Source organism: Boleophthalmus pectinirostris, unplaced genomic scaffold (assembly GCF_026225935.1).
Source record: "Boleophthalmus pectinirostris isolate CB_2022bp ecotype Guang Dong unplaced genomic scaffold, ASM2622593v1 HiC_scaffold_13, whole genome shotgun sequence".
Lineage (NCBI taxonomy): Eukaryota > Metazoa > Chordata > Actinopteri > Gobiiformes > Gobiidae > Boleophthalmus > Boleophthalmus pectinirostris.
The window spans coordinates 23,592,609-23,614,340 of record NW_026571036.1 but is presented as its reverse complement, the minus strand read 5'-3'; the positions used below and the strand labels follow the sequence as shown (position 1 = coordinate 23,614,340).

The 21,732-nt window shown below is 36.3% G+C and overlaps 1 protein-coding gene across 1 annotated transcript in view; it reads right to left on the bottom strand.

Moving 5' to 3' along the window:
• The window catches only part of LOC110161283 (B-cell lymphoma/leukemia 11B-like), a 73,258-nt gene that overhangs the window by 38,168 nt on the left and 13,358 nt on the right, over positions 1–21,732 (bottom strand).

Genomic DNA, 21,732 nt, shown 5'->3' with positions numbered 1-21,732 from the left:
ATTATTATATATTTATATTTTTTTTTTTTTTTTTTTTTTTAAGCAGTAGTGGTAATGGTGGTGATGGTATTGTAACCAGATATTTGCACAAATGGTTTAGTAGTAGTAGTAGTAGTAGTAGTAGTAGTAGTAGCAGCAGCAGCAGCAGCAGCAGTCGTAGTAGTAGTAGTAGTAGTCGTAGTAGTCGCAGTAGTAGTAGTAGTCGTAGTAGTCGTAGTAGTCGCAGTAGTATTGTAGCCAGTATTTTGCCTATGCAGATCAAATGAATGAATGGTGTTGTGTTGTAGCAGGAGATGAGAGTTGTGGCTTTTTGTAAATGTGGTCACACACACAACACACACACACGCACACACACACTACGCACACACACACTCACACACACACTCACACACACAGAAACAGACCAGAGTTTGAATAACACACTTACAGTAGCCAATCAGAGCATTGCATTCAGCTCCGTGCACCTGACCACCACCGGATCACACCAGACTGCACATTTCCTCACACAAGCTCAACGCCAATCTAGCTGACTTTTTTTTTTATTTTACACTTGTTTATGTTGTAAAAAAAAATAAATAAATACATCAACAGAGTAGTGCTAAAGATGCTAAAAACCATTCAGAACATTGTATAGTGGTTGGAGCTACACTGGTGGTTCATTCAGTCACTGCAGTTGCTGTTGTTGTGTCTCAGGGCAAGACACCAAACTGTCTGCTCCAGTCAAAATACATGGGTGTCGAGTTGAGACAGGAAGAGCATCCGTCATATCACCGTGCAACTGCGGTAACTAGTTTTAGTCATCTTTAAAGGTGGAGGTACCACTGTTTCACAATGACTATTCCACTGTGCAGGTACAAATAAAGTAGGTCATCATAATGGAGACAGGTTCATGGTCAGATCTGTGGAGAGGCGAGCCTGCACGTCGTAAGAATTTGTGGTGCATTAAGTATATTTGGGTTATAAACATCTGCAGTTGAACAAATGCAAAGGAGATGTTCACAGATGTTTAACGCTCTACTGTGGAACACTCAAGGCAAAGAAATAACATCTCCATGGAGACAAGCGCACCTTTAGTATAACTGTCATCTGTTTCATGTGATCATATGTATTGCTGTCTATTAGGGATGTAACAATAATCAAAATATATACTGTGATATTGTATCATCAAAAGTCTCACAATAATACTGTCAGTCTTTTTCTTTCCATCAGCTTTATAATTATGACTGAACTACATATACCATGATCCTTTGCTCTGGTTAAGTCCAATCTACGTGATGAAATAATTGTAATTAAGCACTATTAATTTGTATTTTTTGGATTATGACAGAAAAGTGGCATATTCACAATTTCATTAAACAGATCTTCTTCCATTAAAATGGTTTTATAGCTCAAAAAAACAGACATTGTGACTGTGAGCGGGGTCGCCGCTCCACAGATCTGACCTGGAACTTGGTCTGGTTTGGTATCCATGAAGATAGAAAGGTTTAATGTCACACTGTGAGACATTCCAGACAAAGCAATAACATCTCCATGGAGAAAAGTGTTTGATGAACCCTCCACCAGAAAAGTGACACTGTGCAGTTTTAAATCACAGTACCATAGTTCCAAAGTGTCCATAGACGTACACTGCTCTGTGTGTTCTTATACTTTTTTTTTCTGATACAGAGAAAGATTATTCGACACACACGTACACCCACGCACACACAAACACATACGCGCACACACATATAAGGTTCACACTGTCACCAACCCATCACCTTTGTCCTTATTTGTATGAAATTTTCGGTCGTCATGTCTGTCTTGTATCTTGTATGTTGTTTGGTTCCTATTTGTTGTAATGTATGTAGTTTGCAAATACAAAATTAAAAAAAGAAAGATTATTTGAGTCTATCCAGTTTGAATATTGGCTTTAGTATCTGATTTTCAGTACTTTTGAAAACCCTACAGCTTCATGACAAAAATATATATGAAAAAATAAACACAAATTCGAAAAGGCCTGTTTAAAAATGTAGCTCCATTCAGGTCTGCAGCTTTATGCAGGTGAGTTTAGACTGAAAAACTGTCTCATAATTAAATCAGCATTACAGCTTGAATAGTCACAATATTTTTTGCAAAGATTTTACAAATAATTTTCTATGTAAACAACATATTAAACAAAAAAATCTCTAAAATGGGCTTTAATTAGGGATGGTACAAGATCTCGTGTCACAAAATCTCGTGAGACCAGACAAAAACAAAAAAAAAAAGGGTCACATGTTGGTTCCAAAAAGCAGTACTAGAATGGAACTAAAACTATGAAATGAAATAAATAACAAAATTGTGAGCCCAAAATTGGAGACTGAATTGTGGAATGTATATACCAGGAATTATGTTAAAATCTCGTTTCTATCTCGTCTTCTGCAAGTTTTGAAATACATGAGAGATTTGTAATGACAGTTGATTTCAAATTTAAAATGTGAACTTTGAATAAAATCCTATATTAGATCCTATTAATCCTATTAAAACGTAAATGACACTAGTTTAGTGTCAATTACTGTCTGATTATTTATACATTTGACAAATATAATCTCCAGCTCGGATGAACATAAGAGCAGGTTTCTGACTGACTTTGGTATTTTTACTGTTGAACTGTGACTTTTTCACTCTCACATTCCTGTTTAGAAAGATAAAAATGCTATAATTGGATTTAGTCATAATAATAGTAATATGAATAATAATAATCACCTGTAACCTTACATTTTTACCTTTGCACAATTAATAGAGGAAAATTCCAGTAAAGTATGTCTTAAAAAGAATTCTCAAAGTGCATTCCAGAAATTATACTGCAAACAAAACAATGTACACAAGAGCCAAGGACACAAACGCACAAATAAACACACACATGAACACACACATGAACACATAAATAGATCTAGAAATGTTAAGTAAAATTAGTAGCAGTTGTAGTAGCAGTAGTAGTAGCAGTAGCAGCAGCAGCAGCAGCAGTAGTAGTAGTAGTAGTAGTAGTAGTAGTAGTAGTCATAACAAAAGTAGTGTTGGTAGTAGCAGTAGTAGTAATGTAACCAAATGTTTTAGTGTTAGTTGTTGTTGTAATAGTAGCAGTAGCAGTAGCAGTAGCAGTAGTAGTAGCAGTAGTAGTAGCAGTAGTTGTAGTAGTAGTAGTAGTAGTAGTAGTAGTAGTACCAGCAAACAATGTACACAATCAAAGTGTCAAACACAAATAAACAAATAAATGGATGTATAAATGAAAAAAAAAACAGTAAAGGAGAGTAAATGAAGGAGCATTTGAAATGCGTCCTTTCCAAACACATGCACACCTCCACCCAGCACGCTCTAACCTCTAATCACAACCCCAGAGCTTGGACATCAAATGAGGCAAGTTTTAAAAAAAATCATCAGGAGTAATTAACGCATTTTCATATGCAAATGTAATTAATGCAAAACTACAAAGTAATTATGCAAATGCACTTTTCCTTCAGCTCCTGTACAAATATTCACAGCTCAAATCAGGGATCAGGCTAACCATCTTTATTTTTTATCTCCTCTCCCTCTCTCTCCCCTCTCTTCCTCTCCTCTTCCTCTCTCGGTGTGTTCTTTCTCTCCTCTCGTCCCTCCTCTCCGTCGCTTCCTCGTACTGCAGATAAGTTGTATGTGAAGTTATTTGGAACAGTGTGTATTTTCACGCGCCGGTACCGGGGCTATGGCATTACACAGGCTGCTTACTGATTACTTACTGGATGCTTGGCAGTGAAGCGAAACAGCGAACGCATGAGAGAAGAGGAGAAGAGGAGAGGAGGAGAGGGGGAGAGGGGGAGAGGGGCAAAAGAAGGTATGAATATGCAAAAGCCTGATTGCTTTTCATGATTAAAGCCTATTTAATATGGAAATGAGAGCAAGCCAGGTGATTAAAGGAGCATGGGGTGGTGGGGTGAAAAAAAAAAAAAAAAAACGTGAGGGAAAATAAGAGAGGGAGGAGGGAGGGATGGGGGGATGGAGGGAGGAGGGGGACAGACACCTTGATGGTAGAAAGGTGACGGATTAGCTGCGGAGTTCTGATGTGATTATGAATTAGATCGAAAGTATTATTTGACATTGAGAATACATAAGGATACTGCAATACATACTCACGACAAAATACACACAGTTAAGTACAATTTTGTTTTGTGAAGGGACTTTTAGTTTTAGATTTGCTATATTTTCTATAACTACACTGCAAAATGTAGTAGTAATAGTAGTAGAAGTGGAGACTGGACTACTCTGACCTACGACCCCAAAAGTAGTAGTAGTAGTAGCTGTTGTAGTAGTAGTAGTAACAGCTACTACTCTGACCTAGGACCCCAAAAGTAGTAGTAGCTGTTGTAGTAGTAGTAGTAACAGTAGTAGTAGTAGTGGTAGCAGCTGTGGTAGTATTGTAAAAAATAATTTACACAGATGGTATAGTAGTAGTAGTAGTAGTAGTAGTAGTTACTCTGGGCTAGGATCTCAAAAGTAGTAGTGGTAGTAGTAGTAGCAGTAATTGTTGTAGTAATAGTAACAGCAGTAGTAGTAGTGGTGGTAGCAGCTGTAGTATTGTAAAAAGTCATTTACACAGATGGTTTAGTAGTAGCAGTAGTAGTAGTAGTAGTAGTAGTCACTGGGTTACTCTGGGCTAGGATCTCAAAAAAGTAGTAGCAGTAGTAGTAACAGTCGTAGTAGTGGTAGCAGTTGTAGGAGTATTGTAACAAATAATTTACACAAATGGTTTATTAGTAGTAGTAGTTGTTGTGGTAGTAGTAGTCACAGGATTACTCTGGGCTAGGATCTCAATAGAAGTAGTAGTATTCGTAGTAGTAGTAATAGTAGAAGTAGTGGCGATAGCAGCTGTAGTAATATTGTAACAAATCATTTACACAGAGGGTTTAGTAGTAGTAGTAGTAGTATTAGTACTAGTAGTAGTAGTAGTAGTAGTAGTAGTCACTGGGTTACTCTGGGCTAGGATCTCAAAAAAGTAGTAGTAGTAGTAATAGTAGTAGTACCAGCAAACAATATACACAAGAACCAAAGACTAAAACACACAAATAAATGTATAAATTAACTAGTAGTAGTAGTAGTAGTAGTAGTAGTAGTAGTAGTAGTAGTTAGTAGTAATTTTGTATATTGACACTGCAAAATGTTATATCTTGGTAAGTTTAAAGGGTGTATATGATGTTATTTTGTGGTTTCCTCATCACAAACAGACCTGCAGTTGTGTTTTGTTTCATTCACATATTTAACACACAAACCTGCACATTTACACTGAGTTCTTCTCTCAAACTGAAAACGCTCTGTTCCACCTTGTGATGTCATGTGGTCATGGGCGGACTGAGAATCTGTGCGTTGTGGAAAAGTCCGGTCTGCTAATCCATGGTGGGTTTATTGTGGGGTAAAAGTCCAGGGCTGTGTTTTTGTCCCAGTCCGTCCTGCATGTGCTAATACAGAATAAAGGACTTTTTATATTACTCAAATTAAAACAATTAATTTGATTTGTGTAGATTTGATTAGTATTTATTTTCTTTCGTTTCTTGACTTAAACAACAAAAGTTTTAGTTTCTTATTTTAGGTACAGAGTTGTTTTTCTTTGATGTAATAAGATGTGTTTTCATATTTTAAGTTTTTTAATTCTTGCTCAAACTGGTTCCAAATGTAAAATTAACTCAAATCAAATGAACATTTTCTTAATGCAAGTAATTACATGTTTCATTTTATTTTTTTTACAGTATAATAATGCTATGTTAGTTTTACAGAGTATTTCAGATTGTGTTCCACAGTATGGCATTAAACTTCTATCTCCATGGAGACAACCAGGTGACAAAGTATTTTTTTCTTTCTTTCTTTGCTTCCTTTTTACAACTATTCAGAGTCATACTGCGTAACATGTCAGACAAAGAGGTAACATCTCCATGGAGGTTTGACATGTGTTGCATGTTGCCAGAAAAGTTACAAAGTTAATCTTTAAAGCTGAGTATTTAAAAATATTAGAGATGCATAAATTCATCTTTTTTCTGTTTTGATACTGATTTGATACCTGATTATCAACCGATACCAGTGAGAGACTGAAAATATGATTCATTTTCTTTGAACACAAACTGAGTAAACATTAAAGATGCACTGTGTAACTTTTCCAGTCTGCCTGGAATGTTCCACAGTGTGTCATTAAACAGCTCTACTTTACATTTATTCAGTTACAGGTGCTTAAAACTACCTAGAAAAACAGACATTGTGACAGTGAGTGGGGTCGCCTCTCCATAGATCTGACCTGTATCTTGGTCTGGTTTGGTCTCCATAAAATAAAAAGATAAAAAGGTTTAATGCCACACTGTGAAACATTCCAGACAAATCAACAACATCTCCATAGAGAAAATCATCTGAGTTGACCTGAATGTGTTTTGTAACTGTTAATTATCTTTAAAAGTCATTACAAAAGAGCTTTGAAAAAAATACAGGTTCAACAATACGAGTCAGGTATTTTGGACCAACACTGACCAGGAAGTCTTCTTATTCCACCAGTAACACCAAGATTACACCAGTATCTTCAAACTGATATCTGATCCACCAATATCTGATATTGTTGCATCCCTAAACAATACAATGTCAAAATAATGACCAGTTTTTTCAGTTTTGTCTATTCTTTTAATTTGGAAAACAACATATGCTCTCATTTATTATATAATTAAAAGTGCAAATAAAATGCCATACACGTCACTCACAATTAGAGGCTATAATTAGGAATGAATCATCATTATAACCAAAAAAGAATTGACACGCTGACAATCCTGATAATTGAAGTTACATTGTCGAGTATTATATTTCAAACATGCTCCACTGCTAATGACCCTGAAGCTGAACAAGCCCAAGGCCACAACTGTCACGGTCTGGAACAGGAAAGACAAGTCCTGCTCCGCTCCACCAATAAATGATGATTGAAAGTAGCACAAGTGCGTAAGATTCAGCGTTAATCTGGGTTCTGATCGGAGACGCCTGCAGATATGGAGCAGGACAGTGGGCTCGGGTTACAGGTTAGCACTTGAGAAGCATGTGAAGGAGCAGCTATAATGTCAAAGGCCCAGTTTGGACAAGTTCAAGGGTGTGGACCATCTCTGCTCCAAAGATCCACCAAGATTTTTCTCATTTAACTTTCGATGAGATCCGATTGCAGAGGATCATTATGAGTTTGTTTACAGCCACGTTTGAAAAGGGTTTTAATTGCACTTTGCCCTGGTATATGGTCACATTTTTACACAGTGGAATGCTTTGTTCCAGCTTGTGATGTCATGAAGTGGTAGTTTACAAGTTAACAGCTACCTTTTTTTTAACTTTTACTTCAGTAGAGATTGACAATTCCAATTCTGAAAGTATCCAAATGATTCTAGCGAAGGTGTATGGAGTTTAAAAACACAGTGGAGCACTTCCTGTATTGAGTGTTTTCAATTTTTAGAGAGGAACTCAGCCTAAATGTGCAGGTTTGTGTGTTAAACATGTGTGAATGAAACAAAACACAACTCCAGGTCTGTTTGTGATGAAGAAACATTAGAACTTTTCAATTTTCAAGACTCTTAAAGCATTTTACATCTAGGAACCACTCACACACATTCAGACATGAACATACACAGACACTGGTCGTGAGGTGAGGACGGTTAAATGTCTTGTTGAAGAACACAACGAGCCAGAATCGCACCGCCAACCTTCAGTGGACAAAAACTCAAGCAATGTGAGTTACAGAAAAGAAAGAAAGTCCAAAAGCTACTAACTGAAATGCTGGTATGTTCGTGGTATTTTTAAGAACAAAAAAATATATAATATATTTCTAAATCACTTGTAAATTGTCTTGCTGGTCTTCAGATTCCACTTTAATGATGTTTGAATGAGGTGAAGTTCATTCAGAGCTCTGAGGAAGCACTGGCCACAGGAACTCCACACTTTTTAATGACCTTTATGGACTCGTTCGGATGCCTTGTCTATTTTTTTGTATTCAGTTTTTCTTATTATCTATGGACCGAATGATGTTTGTGCCTGAAATAAAGAATAAATATTGACTTCACTGATGTGGTAAATGGTAAATGGTCACATTTTAATACAGTGTTTTTCCACTTTCACGGCACTCAAAGAGCTTTACATTAAGGAACCACACAGACACTGGGGGGCGGAGTGGGGTAAGTGTCTTGCCCAAGGACACAAAGACAGCATTCATCTGTGGGAGCTGGAACCGCGTCGTCAACCTGTGGGTCTGTGGATCTGACCGCTCAAACAATGAGGTTTATGTCGAACCACCAACTTTCACATCAGTGGACAAACGATCTACCAACCAAGATACTGTCGCCCCATGACTGATGGATAGTTTTCAATCTGATACCAAGTAATACTACAGCAAATATTCCAATATCGATACCAATATGTGTGTGGTATAAAAATGCACAGAAACTCTTTCATTATAAATACATTTATGTTTGTGTCATTCTCTTTGCTCCACTTTAACTGATCGAATCATGAACGATGTGCAGATAAACTCAAATCTAAGCATGCAGGCCTGTCACGATAATTACAAAATCTAGTTAGCGTTCAGTATAAGACATTTCTAATTCTGTGTCTGTACTACAGTAAGTTTTGAGTCACACAGGGTTGAATGAGTAAATGAGTAAAAAATGTAACATGTCGCATTATTGTAAGGCGCCTTTCCTCTTTCGCACAAAGAGCTTTACATCGAGGAACCACTCACCCGTTCACACACACATTCATACACCGGTGTACGCAGACACTGGGGGAGAGGGGGTTTAAGTGTCTTGCCCAAGGACACAACAACAGTATTCAAGTATTTGTGCCACCAACCCGGTGGTACAAAGGGACTACTGTACAGTTTCGTTCTGGGTGCGTCAAATGCTTTTCTTCAAGGAGACGTAATTATTTTGTCTGGAATGTTTCACAGTATGGCATTAAACCTTTCTATCTTCATGGAGACCAAACCAGACCAGGTTACAGGTCAGATCTGTGGAGAGGCGATCACACTCACTGTCACAAATCTGTTTTTTGTTATTTTTGAGCTATAAAACCACCTGTAATTCAATACATGTAACGTAGAGCTGTTTAATGTCACACTGTGGAACATTCTAGGCAAAGCAATGACATCTCCATAGAAAGAAGAAGGTGATGGACCCTCCACCAAACAGTTACACAATGCACATTCAGTATTGGTCAATAGTTTCCAATCCAACACCAAGTAATACTATGGTGAGTGTTCTAATATTCAGTTTTTTTATGCTGGTTTTATGTTTTTGATACTCTTGTTCTTACTGAGTGTAATCTAAACATTAAATATGTTGATAAAATAGAATCTAAACAAAGTGGGAGTATTTGTTGCGTGTTTTTGGTGGTGCAGTGTGGACACATGGCACATACCACCTCCTCCCTCATTAGCAACAACAGTCAGAGTGAAGGAGCATCATTATCTCAAGTGTATGGTTATTGCCACTTGAAGAACTGAAGAAGAAGGCCTATAAAACAAATAAAATAACAATTTGGCTCTTCACATTAGGCTGAATTACACCAAGAGATTGTGATCTTAAAGGTGCACTGTGTAACTTTTCTGTTGGAGGGTCCATCACCTTCTGAACACGACATTAAACAGCTCTACTTTACATTTGTTCAAATACAGGTGGTTTTAGAGCTCAACAATAAATAGAAACAGACATTCTGACTGTGAGCGGGCTCGCCTCTCCACAGATCTGACCTGTAACTCTCTCTGATCCAATGCAAACGTAAATGAAAGATAGAATAATAATGCGTACAATCAAATGTAAGTGTAAGTGACGAGTGACTGTGGGTGTCAGAAGCGTCGTGGAGTCGTGGAGTTGTGCGTTTGTACAAAGTCAAGGTCTGGTTCTAAAGACTTTGATGATGAAAAGCTCCATTTTATGTCAGTGAAAAAGTCTTAGTATCACAGACAGGACGTAAGTGGAGTCCAGCTGAGAGAGGGGGAGAGAGAAGAGTGAGGAGAAAGCCACAGAAAGAAGCAAGGAGGAGGAGAGTGAGGAAGGAGAGTGGACGGAGAGGAAGAGAAGGGGAGAGAGAGAGAAGAGTTAGGGGAGAGGAGGGGGAAAGAGAGGGAGGGAGAAGAGTAAAGAGAAGAGGGGAGAAAGGGAGAACAGTAAAGAAAGAGGAAGGGTAGAGAAAGGGAGTAGAGTAAGGGGAGAGGCAGAGAGAGGGAGAGCAGTACAGAAAGAGAAGGGGGTGAGAGAGGGAGGAGGAGATAGGGAGAAGGGTAAGGAGAGAGGAGAGGGAGGGAGAGAGAGAGACAGAAAGGAGAGAGTGAGAGAATAAGGAGAGAGGAGGGGAGTGAGGGAGAGAGACAGACAGAGTAAAGACAGAGAAGAGAGAGCAGAAGAGACAGAGAGGAAGAGGAGAAGAAGAATGAGGAGAGACAGAATTAGTTGTGGGTGTAAAAGTTCTAATCTGACGTGATGTGACCTGCGTCCTATTGATGCTTTAGAGTGTGTGTTCTACATGGATCTCTACGGCAGAATGTTAGTCTGTAGTTCCCATGGTGATACAATGCACACATGACCAATCACACACCAAAAGATTTTAAGACAATCAAAGTGAATTTAAAAAGCAATTCCAGATCAGTGATGATCCAAACGGGATATGAAGTTTAGAAACACAGTGGAGCACTTCCTGTATTACCACATGACATCATAAGATGGAACAGAGTGTTTTCTGTTTGAGAGAAGAACTCAATCTAAATGTGCAGGGTTTGTGTGTTAAACATGTGAATGAAACAAAACACAACTCCAGCACCGGAAAAAAAAAAAACAAAAAAAAAACTTAAATTAAGAACATTTGACTTTGTTTGAGTCGATTCAACTTGACAAGTCAAATGAACCGATGAAATAAATGTGTCTTTCTTCATTTATTCTTTAATTATTCTTAACTTAATTCTAATTTCTTAATAATACTTATTTTAAGAGCAAAAGGTTGTAGTGTAGTGAGAAATATTTTCATATTTTAAGTACAAAAAGTCTTGTTCCACTGGTAAATCATTTTACTTGTCAAGTGAAATTTACTCAAAACATGATAAAACTTTAATTCAAATAATCTGATCTTAGCTAGATTTTGTTTATTTTTATTTATTTATTTTTTTTGCAGTAAGGTACCGTATGTTTGTGATGAGGAAACTACATTATAACTTAGATCAGAAAATATTTGAAAATACAAAAAATTAAAAAACATATAGAAATGATCCAAAATAGTAGTTTGTAGGCCCTCATATACAGACAAGCTATTTTTGTCACCCAAAACTAGAAAAAAATAGCTGAAAAACTTGAAAATATATGACAATTCTGATCTGTGATTTCACAAACACAATACAAGACATCACCTTAACCTAGTCACAACCTCAGCGTGCTCCGAAGAAACCCCATCACCCGCCATCACCCGCCATCGCCCGCCGCCCGTGGGTGGAGTGTGCCGGGGGTTCAGAGCGAGGCCAGGGTCTCTTTACCACGGCAACAATCTCCCATAGCGACAACCTCCCAGCCCGGCCCCACGACACGGATCATTCTTCACGCGAGCTCATCCACACATTCATACGCAGCCCGAGCGCATTAACATACTGCGAAAGAGGCGGCGCGTAAACAGCCAGAGTGCACACATCAGCAGCACAAAGTCAGGTTTGAAAAAAAAGAAAAAAAAGGGGGAAAAATACGGGGCGCAGAAGGGCCATTTTTCATCGTGGCTTCGCGCAGTGTGAGTTTGAGGGAGGAGGAGGAGGTGCTGGTGCTTCTTTTGGGGAGGATTGTGCTGGGCTTGCAAGTGTGTTTGCAGCTTTAGCGTGCAGCCTGACAGACAATGGAGCCAGACAGGAAGTGATAAAACACAAGAGGTAACAGAAATTAAACAACATCTAGAAGAGGGGTTAAACACGCCAATGAACTTTAGAGATAGTTACAATGAAAATGTGATGCAACCTGGATGCATTGTAGTAAAGGAAATGGACTTTATTTCATTTTGTATCAGTTACAACTAATCAAAAGTTTAAAAAGTACAATTTAGTTGTTTACATGGATGAGGAGTTGAGGATGATGTATTGAAAATGTACTTCAATAATGGACGTATTATTGTAAAGGAAATGGCCATTACGATCCAAGCTGTTCATCAAAAGTTCTGGACACAAAAATGGAACCAGACTGAGAGTGATAAAACACAAGACGTAACACAAATTAAACAAGATAAAGACGAGGCGTTGAGGTTATCTAAATAGAACTTTACACATGTTATGTTGAAAATATAATGGCCATATTATAGTAAGTAAATTTCCATTTTATCTGCCTTTTTTAATAAATTATTTATCAATTAAAGCTGACAAGAAGGTAACAGAAATGAAACAAGCTATAAATATAGATATATAAATATAGATATATAAATAGATATATAGTTATATAGATATAGATATTTTTGGACGTTCGTCGTTGTCCAGAGAGCCCAGTGAACTTTAGAGATGTGATATTGGAAATGTATTGCAATAACGTCTGTACTGCAGTTACATAAGTTCTCAATGTAAAAATGTGATTCAAGTTGTTAATCAAAAGTTTTGGACACAACAGTGGGGTCAGAAATTAAGTGATAAAACACAAGAGGTAACAGAAATTAAACAAGATATAGACGAGGGGTTGAGGTTATGATGAGTTAAGGTTATCTAAACAGAACTTTACACATGTTATGTTGAAAACATATAGCAATAATGGCAAAATTATAGTAAGTATATTGCCATTTTAAATCTTTTTCATGAATTATGTATCAATTAAAGCTGACAAGATGGTAACAAAAATGAAACAAGCTATAAATATAGATATATAAATATATATGGAGGAGTCAAGGTTGTCCGGAGAGCCCAACGAACTTTAGAGACGTTATATTGGAAATGTATTGCAATAACATCTGTACTGTAGTTACGTAAGTTGTCAATGTAAAAATTTGATTCAAGTTGTTAATCAAAAATGGAACCAGACTGGGAGTGATAAAACACAAGAGGCAACTTACACGAGATAGTTACAAAGAAAAGGTGTTGCAATATGTCCATACTGTAGTAAAGGAAACAGATTTTATTTCATTTTGTAAGTTGTATGTTACAGCTATTCCAAACTTATGGACAGAAAAAATGACAGTTAATTGTTTACAGAGATGAGCAATTAAGGATGTTGTATTGAAAATGTTTTGCCATAACGGACATATTACAGTGAAGGAAATTGCCATTACTGTCCAGGCTCTTAATCAAAAGTTATGGACAGAAAAATGGAACCAGATAAATGACAGATATAGATGAGGGGTAATTTTATCCAAACAGACCAATGAAACTAATAAATGTATTGCAAAAATGCCTGTATCATAGTAAAGTAAATTGTTAGTGGATTTTTTTTATTTATTTTTTTTTGTCTTTTTTTTTTTTTTTTTGGTCCTGAATAAGCACAAGATAATTGATGGATTTTTATTTTTATTTATTTATTTTTTTTTTTTATGGATTTTTTCTCTCTCTTTTTTTTTTTTTTTTTTTTTAAATCAATTAAAGTTGTTAATCAAAAGTCACCGAACAGTTTAGTTTAAATAGAAATGAAACAAGCTCAAGATGAGGAGGTGTGGAAACAACCCAGTGCACTTCAGACATGTTGAAACTGTACTGCAATAATGGCTGTACTGTAGTAAAGGAAATTGTCAATAGAAATATACATTTTTGTATATAAGTCAAATTTATGGACACAAAAATTGGATGAAGGTGATGATAACAGAAATTAAATAAGATTTGGACGAGGGGTCAGGTTAAGGAGATGGTTAAGGCCTATCTCATCTAAACAGAACTTTACTGGAAAAGTACTGCAATAATGGCTGTTTTCTAGTGAAGTTTTGTAGAAATTGTTAATGCCATTTTTGAATAATACTAATAATGTTACATATGACTAATACAGGGCTTTTTTTGGACACTCAAAGTTTCTATACAAACATTGTTGTTTCAATATTTCCGAAATGATAACAGAAATGAATAGATATCAAGATTAAATTACAGATAATGAGGCCTAACAGGAAGTGAAAAAACACAAGATGTAATCAAAATTAAACAAGATTTACAATTAAGGATATTTAAATAGCCCAATGAACTTTGGAGATGTTATATTGTATATGTATTGCAATAATGGCCATACTGTAGTAAATCTTTTTTCTTTTTTTTTTTTTTTTTTTTTTTTTTTGTTGCTGTCAATCACAATGGTACAGTTTGTTTCAATACTTCAAGATGGTAACAGAAATGAGTTGTTATCAAGACAATGGGGTCAAACTGGAAGTGAAAAAACACAAGGTGTAAGAGAAATGAAAGGAGATATCGAGGAGGAGTCACTACTGTACGTACGGACATGACTAGTGGTGTCAAAATGATCCGGGTAATCAACAGTCGTGATATTATTCCCACAATCTCACAATATAATCTTAAAAATGAAAAAATACTGCATAAAGAACAATAACAACTGTGTACAGAACAATAAAAACCTGTGTGAAACCAGATTTAAAAGTGATCACTGAATGTAACTTTAAGATGGGATCATTCTCAATAAACTATCTATTCATTATTAATTAAGCCTTCATTCATGCTTTATTAAGGCTAATTAAGATAAACACCTTAATGACCTCTTGTATGTAGCTGAAGTATATTTGTATAACTATTTTTATATTTAAATGTTACTTGTACCTTTACATTTATATAATTACTTCTTATTTGACACCAGCCTCTTGCTAGTTTTGCTATTTATTTTGAATTTATTATTACTATTTACATGTTTACTCTTTATTGTGATGTGTGAGCCACTGTGTCCAAATCATTTCTTTTGTGGATCAATAAAGTTTGTCTAAGTCTAAGTTATTGGCACTATGCTAATGCTAATGCTAATGCTAATGTTATGCTACGTGTGAGTGAAGTTAAATTATTTTATCAATAATGGAGAAAAATTGTGAAATTGTGTTGTTTTTTCTCATAAGAATCGTAAAAAAAACTAAAACTAAATTTAAATCGGTCACAACACTACACCACACGCACTTCTCATTTCCGTACTGAAGAGTGGTGTGTGTGTGTGTGTGTGTGTGTGTGTGCGTGTGTGTGTGCTGCATCTTATTGGACTTAATTAGGACTAATAATGTCATCTCATTTCTCTTAAAATTGGAGAATGCTTTGAGTGGTAAAACGGTCCTCCTCAGTGTCCGCTCTGAGGGCTTTTCTCTTCATGATAACAGTCTTCCCTCTTCACTCTTTTGCACATATTCTCCTCCCCTGACCACCTGCAACACTAAACCAGACTAAAGACGCTGATCATTGCTTCTTTAAAGGTGCACTGTGTAACTTTTCTGGTGGAGGGTCCGTCACCTGTTTGTTTCTGCAGATACGTCCTTGCTCTGTGACGCTGCTGTGCCTGGAACATTCCCTGGTATGACTTTAAACATAAACAACCAGCATTACGTGTCTGTCTGCTGCTCAGAAATACAGGGTGGCATTAAACAGAATGTTCCACAGTGTGACATTAAACAGTTCTACTTTACATTTCTTCAGTGACAGGTGGTTTTACAGCTCAAAAATACCTAGAAAAACAGACATTGTGACTGTGAGCGGGGTCGCCTCTCCACAGATCTGACCTGTAACTTGGTCTGGTTTGATCTCCATGGAGATAAAAAGGTTTAATGCCATAGTGTGGAACATTCCAGACAAAGCAATAACATCTCCATGGAGAAAAGCATCTGACAGACCCTCCACCAGAAAAGTGACACAGTGCAGCTTTCAGGGTGACTGAGAAATAAAAAATGTTCATGTAAAACTATTCCAGGGGAAAATTGCAAATATGAGCAAGCTCCTTTGTATATTTTTCTTTAAAAATGTTTTTACACAGTTATTCTCTTTCATGACATATTAAAGTAAGATGTAAAAAGAAAAATTCTCTTCTTGTCACAATACATAAATTTGAACATGTTTCAAGCTAAGAACAAAATTTCAAAACCTGGCAAAAGGAGAAATTAAATTTGTCAACTGGACAAAAGTTTATTTTGTTCAAAATATGTTTTGTAGCTGTGAAACTTCTTCAGTTCCAAACTGAAGAAGCAGCTTGGATGAGCTGTGAAACATATTCAACCAAAATAACATTTTGTCCAGTTGACAAATTTAATTTCTCTTTTTGCCCTGGATTCTTCCTGGACGACTGAGAGATTTTACACACAAGATTTCAAAACCACAAATTTTCTTACGGAGACAATAAAGTGAACCTTATATTACCTAAAAATACTCAGGAAATGTCAAATTGTGTCTAGTTTACATATTTTAAGTTTTAAGATTTAGTTTTTTAGTTTGACTGATTCATTTATAGACCAAACTGATGTGTACTTAAAGGTGCATTGTGTAACTTTTTCTGGTGGAGGTTCCGTCATATGCCTTTCAATTTTCTCCATGGACATGTTATTGCTTTGTCTGGAATGTTCCACACTATGACATTAATGGAGATCAAACCAGACCAAGTCACAGGTCAGATCTGTGGAGTGGCGACCCCGCTCACAGTCACAATGTCTGTTTTTCGAGATATTTTTGAGCTGTTAAACCACCTGTAATTAGATAAATGTAAAGTAGAGCTGTTAGTGAATGACGTATCCATAGAAACAAGCAGGTGACGAATCCTCAACTAAAATGTTACACAGCACAGCTTTAAATTAAAAACTTTAAACTTTAAATGATAAGACAGAAAAGCAGTGAGCTGTTTAACGTCACACTGTGGAACATTTTGAACAGAGCAATGACACCTCCAGCCAAAAAGTTCCACAGTGCACCTTTAAGCTCAGTGTCACAGAGTTGAATGATAAAAACACTGCATTGCGTTTTCATTTCCTATAATCTGCTTTGACGTCCAACAGTGCGTCTCAAATCGTGTCTCATCTCTTTGATTCTCTGCGAACGTTGGTGGCCACACACAGCTGCTCGCCACACACCAGAGCCGAACACATGTGTGGCTCTGTCTCACGGCGACGACAAATCACAAATCATACCACGAGATATTCTTTCAAAGTAAAACAAATGAGTCCTATCAAAATATTTACACGTCAGCTTGTTTTAGTACACTGTGTCTGAAATGGACCGGAGCAATCTGTGCTGATGGGACCAGTCCAACCAAGCTCGCACTAAACTTCCACCACATACAGGACCTTTCTATACGTGCTAATTATGAGACAGCTTTAATCACATTTGAATCACATTTTAATCACACTGACGAGCAATTCCAGATCTGTAATGATCCAAACGGGATATGGAGTTTAGAAACACAGTGGAGCACTTCCTGTATTACCACATGACATCATAAGATGGAACAGAGTGTTTTCTGTTTGAGAGAAGAACTCAGCCTAAATGTGCAGGGTTTGTGTGTTAAACATGTGAATGAAACTCCAGCACTGGAAAAAAAAAACAGTATCCAACTAAATGAAAATGACTTAAATTAAGAACATTTGACTTTGTTTGAGTCGATTCAACTTGACAATTCAAATGATCTACCGATGAAATAAATGTGTCTTTCTTCATTTATTCTTAACCTAATTCTAATTTCTTAATAATACTTATTTTAAGAGCAAAAAGTTGTAGTGTAGTGAGAAGTATTTTCATATTTAAGTACAAAAAGTCTATTTCCACTGGCAAATCATTTAACTTGTCAAGTGAAATTTACTCAAAACATGATCAAAACTTTAATTCAAATCATCTGATTTTAGCAAGATTTTGTTTTGTTTAGTTTTTTGTTTTTTGGAGGGGTTTTTTTGCAGTGAGGTTTGTGATGAGGAAACTACATTATAACTTAGATCAAAAATAAAAAACACATATAGAAATGATCCAAAATAGTAGTTTGTGGGCCGTCATATACAGACAAGCCCTATTTTTGTCACCCAAAACTAGAAAAAATAGCTGAAAATTTTTAAAATATATGACAAAAAGTTTGAATAAATGTAACGTAGATGAGCTAAAATCACTGTATGGTTCCAAATTAGACCTTTTTAACAAATGTTCAGGTGTGTATTTGGTTACTGATGTTAAGTTATGCATATTTCGCTACAAGAAAGCACATGATTCAGAGCTGGTTATGTAAATATTATTGAAAACTAGCCAGAAAATAAGAGCACAAAAAAGTATGAAAGTACAGTATGCCCATCTACTACTACTACTACTACTACTACTACTACTACTACTATTACTATTACATCTACTTGTGACCATTTTACATGTACTAGATTATATTAAAGTTTTAACCAGATATATATATATATATGTTATCATTATTGTTAGTTTAAGTGTGGTAAGAAATATTTTTACACATATTTAAGAAATATTTCATTATTCAAAGTCATTATTGAACAAAGTCAAGAGTCAAACCAAGAGTCAAACCCAAATAACACGACATAAACTTCACTTCAAATAAAAATGCATAATGACAAAATTAGATTACAAAAATTAAGTGTAAAAAAACTAGGAAATACTATCTGTCATTATTTGAAAACATGAATAAATATTGTATTTGACGGTCGACAAAAATGTGCCCAAAAATAGAAACTTCCAAATTTACCAGTGGTGGAAGAAGTTCTACAGTTTGTTCCTATGGGTGTGACGAGACAAAATTTCCATGAACTAAGATATGAGATTGGGTCCACGAGAACGAGACAAGACGAGATTTTAACGTCATTTCCAATTTTGGCCTCACAATTTGGTTTTCATTTCATAGTTTTGTTTGCATCCTAGTACTGTTTTTTGAAACTGTTTAAGATGTAACTCACCAACATTTTTTGTCCAATCCAAATGTAAACACTTGGGAAAAAAATCTCACAAGATCTTTTTTTCTCATTTGTGCACGATCTTGTAGCAATTTTGTTTCAGGAGATCTTGTGGTACGAAATCTTGGACCATTCCTATTTGTTACTGAAGTAAAAGTACAGATACTGGAGCAAAAAAGTATCACACGAAAAAATCTATTTAAGTAAAAGTATTAAAGTATAAGTAAAGAGTAAAAAGTAGAAGTGTTTTGCACAGATTTTGAGGTCTAATAAAGCTTCAAATTTTGTCCCTGTTTTTATTTTTTGCGTATTTTTGTTTGCTCAAACTACGAACATGTTAAAAAATAAAAGCTCAACCTCTTCAGCAGGTCTCAGACTACAATAAAAACTACTTTCACTTTTTAGTCTGTTTTAAAATGTAGTGGAGTAGAAAGTACAGATTCCTGCTCTCAAATGTAGTGAAGGAAAAGTAAAAAAGAAACCACTTTAAATGCACTCAAGTAAAGTACAAATGCCTATAATGTTTACTCCGTTACGTTCCATCACTACACATGACTGAACGCGCCCCCATTTTTTATCCTTCCATCCTTTACTTCCTTCAAATTCCGAAACAGATAAGACTCCACACACGCCGTCTCCTCTTTTATCACCCATACGACTCTCTCTGTAGTGACCAGTTGTTTGCACAGAATTTGAGGTCTAATAAAGCTTCAAATTTTGTCCCCATTTTAAATTTTTTGCATATTTTTGTTTGTTCAAACTATGAACATGTTAAAAATAAACCTCCAGCCTTTTCAGCAGGTCTCAAACTATGATAAAAATATTTTTCTACTACTTTTCAGTCCTGTTTTAAAATGTAGAGGAGTAGAAAGTACAGATGTAAAAAGAAACCACTTTAAATACACTAAAGTAAAGTACAAATGCCTACAATGTTTTCTACTTTTACTCCGTTACGTTCTATCACTACACATGACTGAACGCGCCCCCATTTTTCATCCTTTACTTCCTTCAAATTCCAAAACAGATAAGACTCCACACACGCCGTCCCCTCTTTTATCGCCCATACGACTCTCTCTGTAGTGACCAGTTGTGCTAATTCCTAATCCACTCCCACAACCGCAGCCTACGGAGTTTATAAGAGTCCAATACCCTGATCGTGACCCAGGACACACTCTGAGCCTGCCAGATCTGGTGTAATCCCGCCTGCCCTCACTTCCTGCTTCGGGCGCTATGGCGACTGTCTCCGGTGATAACTTTGAACTTTCGTTGCTTCGTATTAATCCTCTTCTCCTCACACACACACATTATAATCAGCTTTCTTAGCCTGCTTTTGCTTTTTTTTATAAGATGCTGCAGGATCTCTTTACAAAGACATGTCACGTGCAGTCGCATAGACACACCACTGGGGGCGGTCCTCTGTCGCCTCCCTCTTCGCCTTCGCACAGTCGGTTTCAGATGAAGGAGTGTGCGGTGTGTTACTCAGAATATAGGTGAATAGACACACTTTAGGTCTAATGAAATCACAGCAGGCTACAGTAATCCCTCCTCAAGGCCAGTGTCAAAATAAAAAAGAGGAAAAATCAGTTCTTTAAAGGTCCTATATTAAACAAAACTGACTCTTGTGAGCTTTAAGTCATGTTTAATGTTGTTACCTCATCAGAAACATATAGAAGATATAAGATGGATGAGTTTTTTTCAGTTTTAGAGAAGAACTCAGTGTAAATGTGCAGGTTTGTGTGTTAAACATGTGAATGAAACAAAACACAACTGCAGGTCTGTTTGTGATGAGGAAATGACATAAAATGGAGTAATATGGGCCCTTTAACCTCCTCTACGCTACAGAGTTAAGGTAAGGGCTGAATTAGAACAGGTTTGTTTTCAAAAGGTACCAAAAAATAAATAAAAAATGGGACCAGGATCATGAACAGCCTTCACAGGAACAGGTGAAGAGGTGAAGCTCAAACTATAAGTAACTCTGGCTGAAAATCACAGGGTCGCTCATGATTCGATACAATACTCGATATACACAGAGGCGGTGCTACCATTAGGCAAAAGCAGGCGGCTGCCTAGGGCCCCCAAACCTGGAGGGGCCCCCAACCAACTGCCCTCACTGCCGTTAATGGCTGAAGCCTCAGAACAATTAGATTTTCTCTCAATATGACATTAAATGAGAGTAATTTTACTTTTAAACAATAATCATAAGAAAAATAATCATCTGTAAAGGCTGTAAACAAAAATGTAATTGTACTAGCAGAAAATAAAACTAGTTTCAGTTCTGGTATCTATTAGGCAACCAAACTTATAAGACAAGTTTCCAATCCACCCTAGTGCACAATAAATAAATAAAAGGAAAAACATAACAAAAGAGAAAATCTGTGAATTATAATGAAGGCCCCTAACTCAAGTTCACCTAGGGCCCCCAAACTGCTAACTCCGCCACTGGATACACAGCTCATGATTCCATATTATGACAATGACATAGTTCAGCCTAAATGTGCAGGTTTGTGTGTTAAACATGTGAATGAAAAAAAACACAAGTCCAGGTGTGTTTGTGATGAGGAAACATTAGAACATAGATCAGAAAATGATGTAATATGGGCCCTTTAACCTGCTCTACACTACAGCGCTAAGGCAAGAGTTGAGTTAGAACAGGTCTATTTTCAAAAGGTACCAAAAAAAAAAAAAATTGTTACCAGGATTTGACAAAGTTCACAGGAACATTTTCGTGCTTCAAAAGGTGAAGCTAAAACTATAAGTAACTCTGGATGGGATCACAGGGTCCCTCATGATTCGATACAATACTCGATATACACGACTCACTATTCGATATTATGGTGATACATGCGGTATGTTATATAACACATATATATATCATTATTTATTTTTTTTATTTTTTTTTTTTTT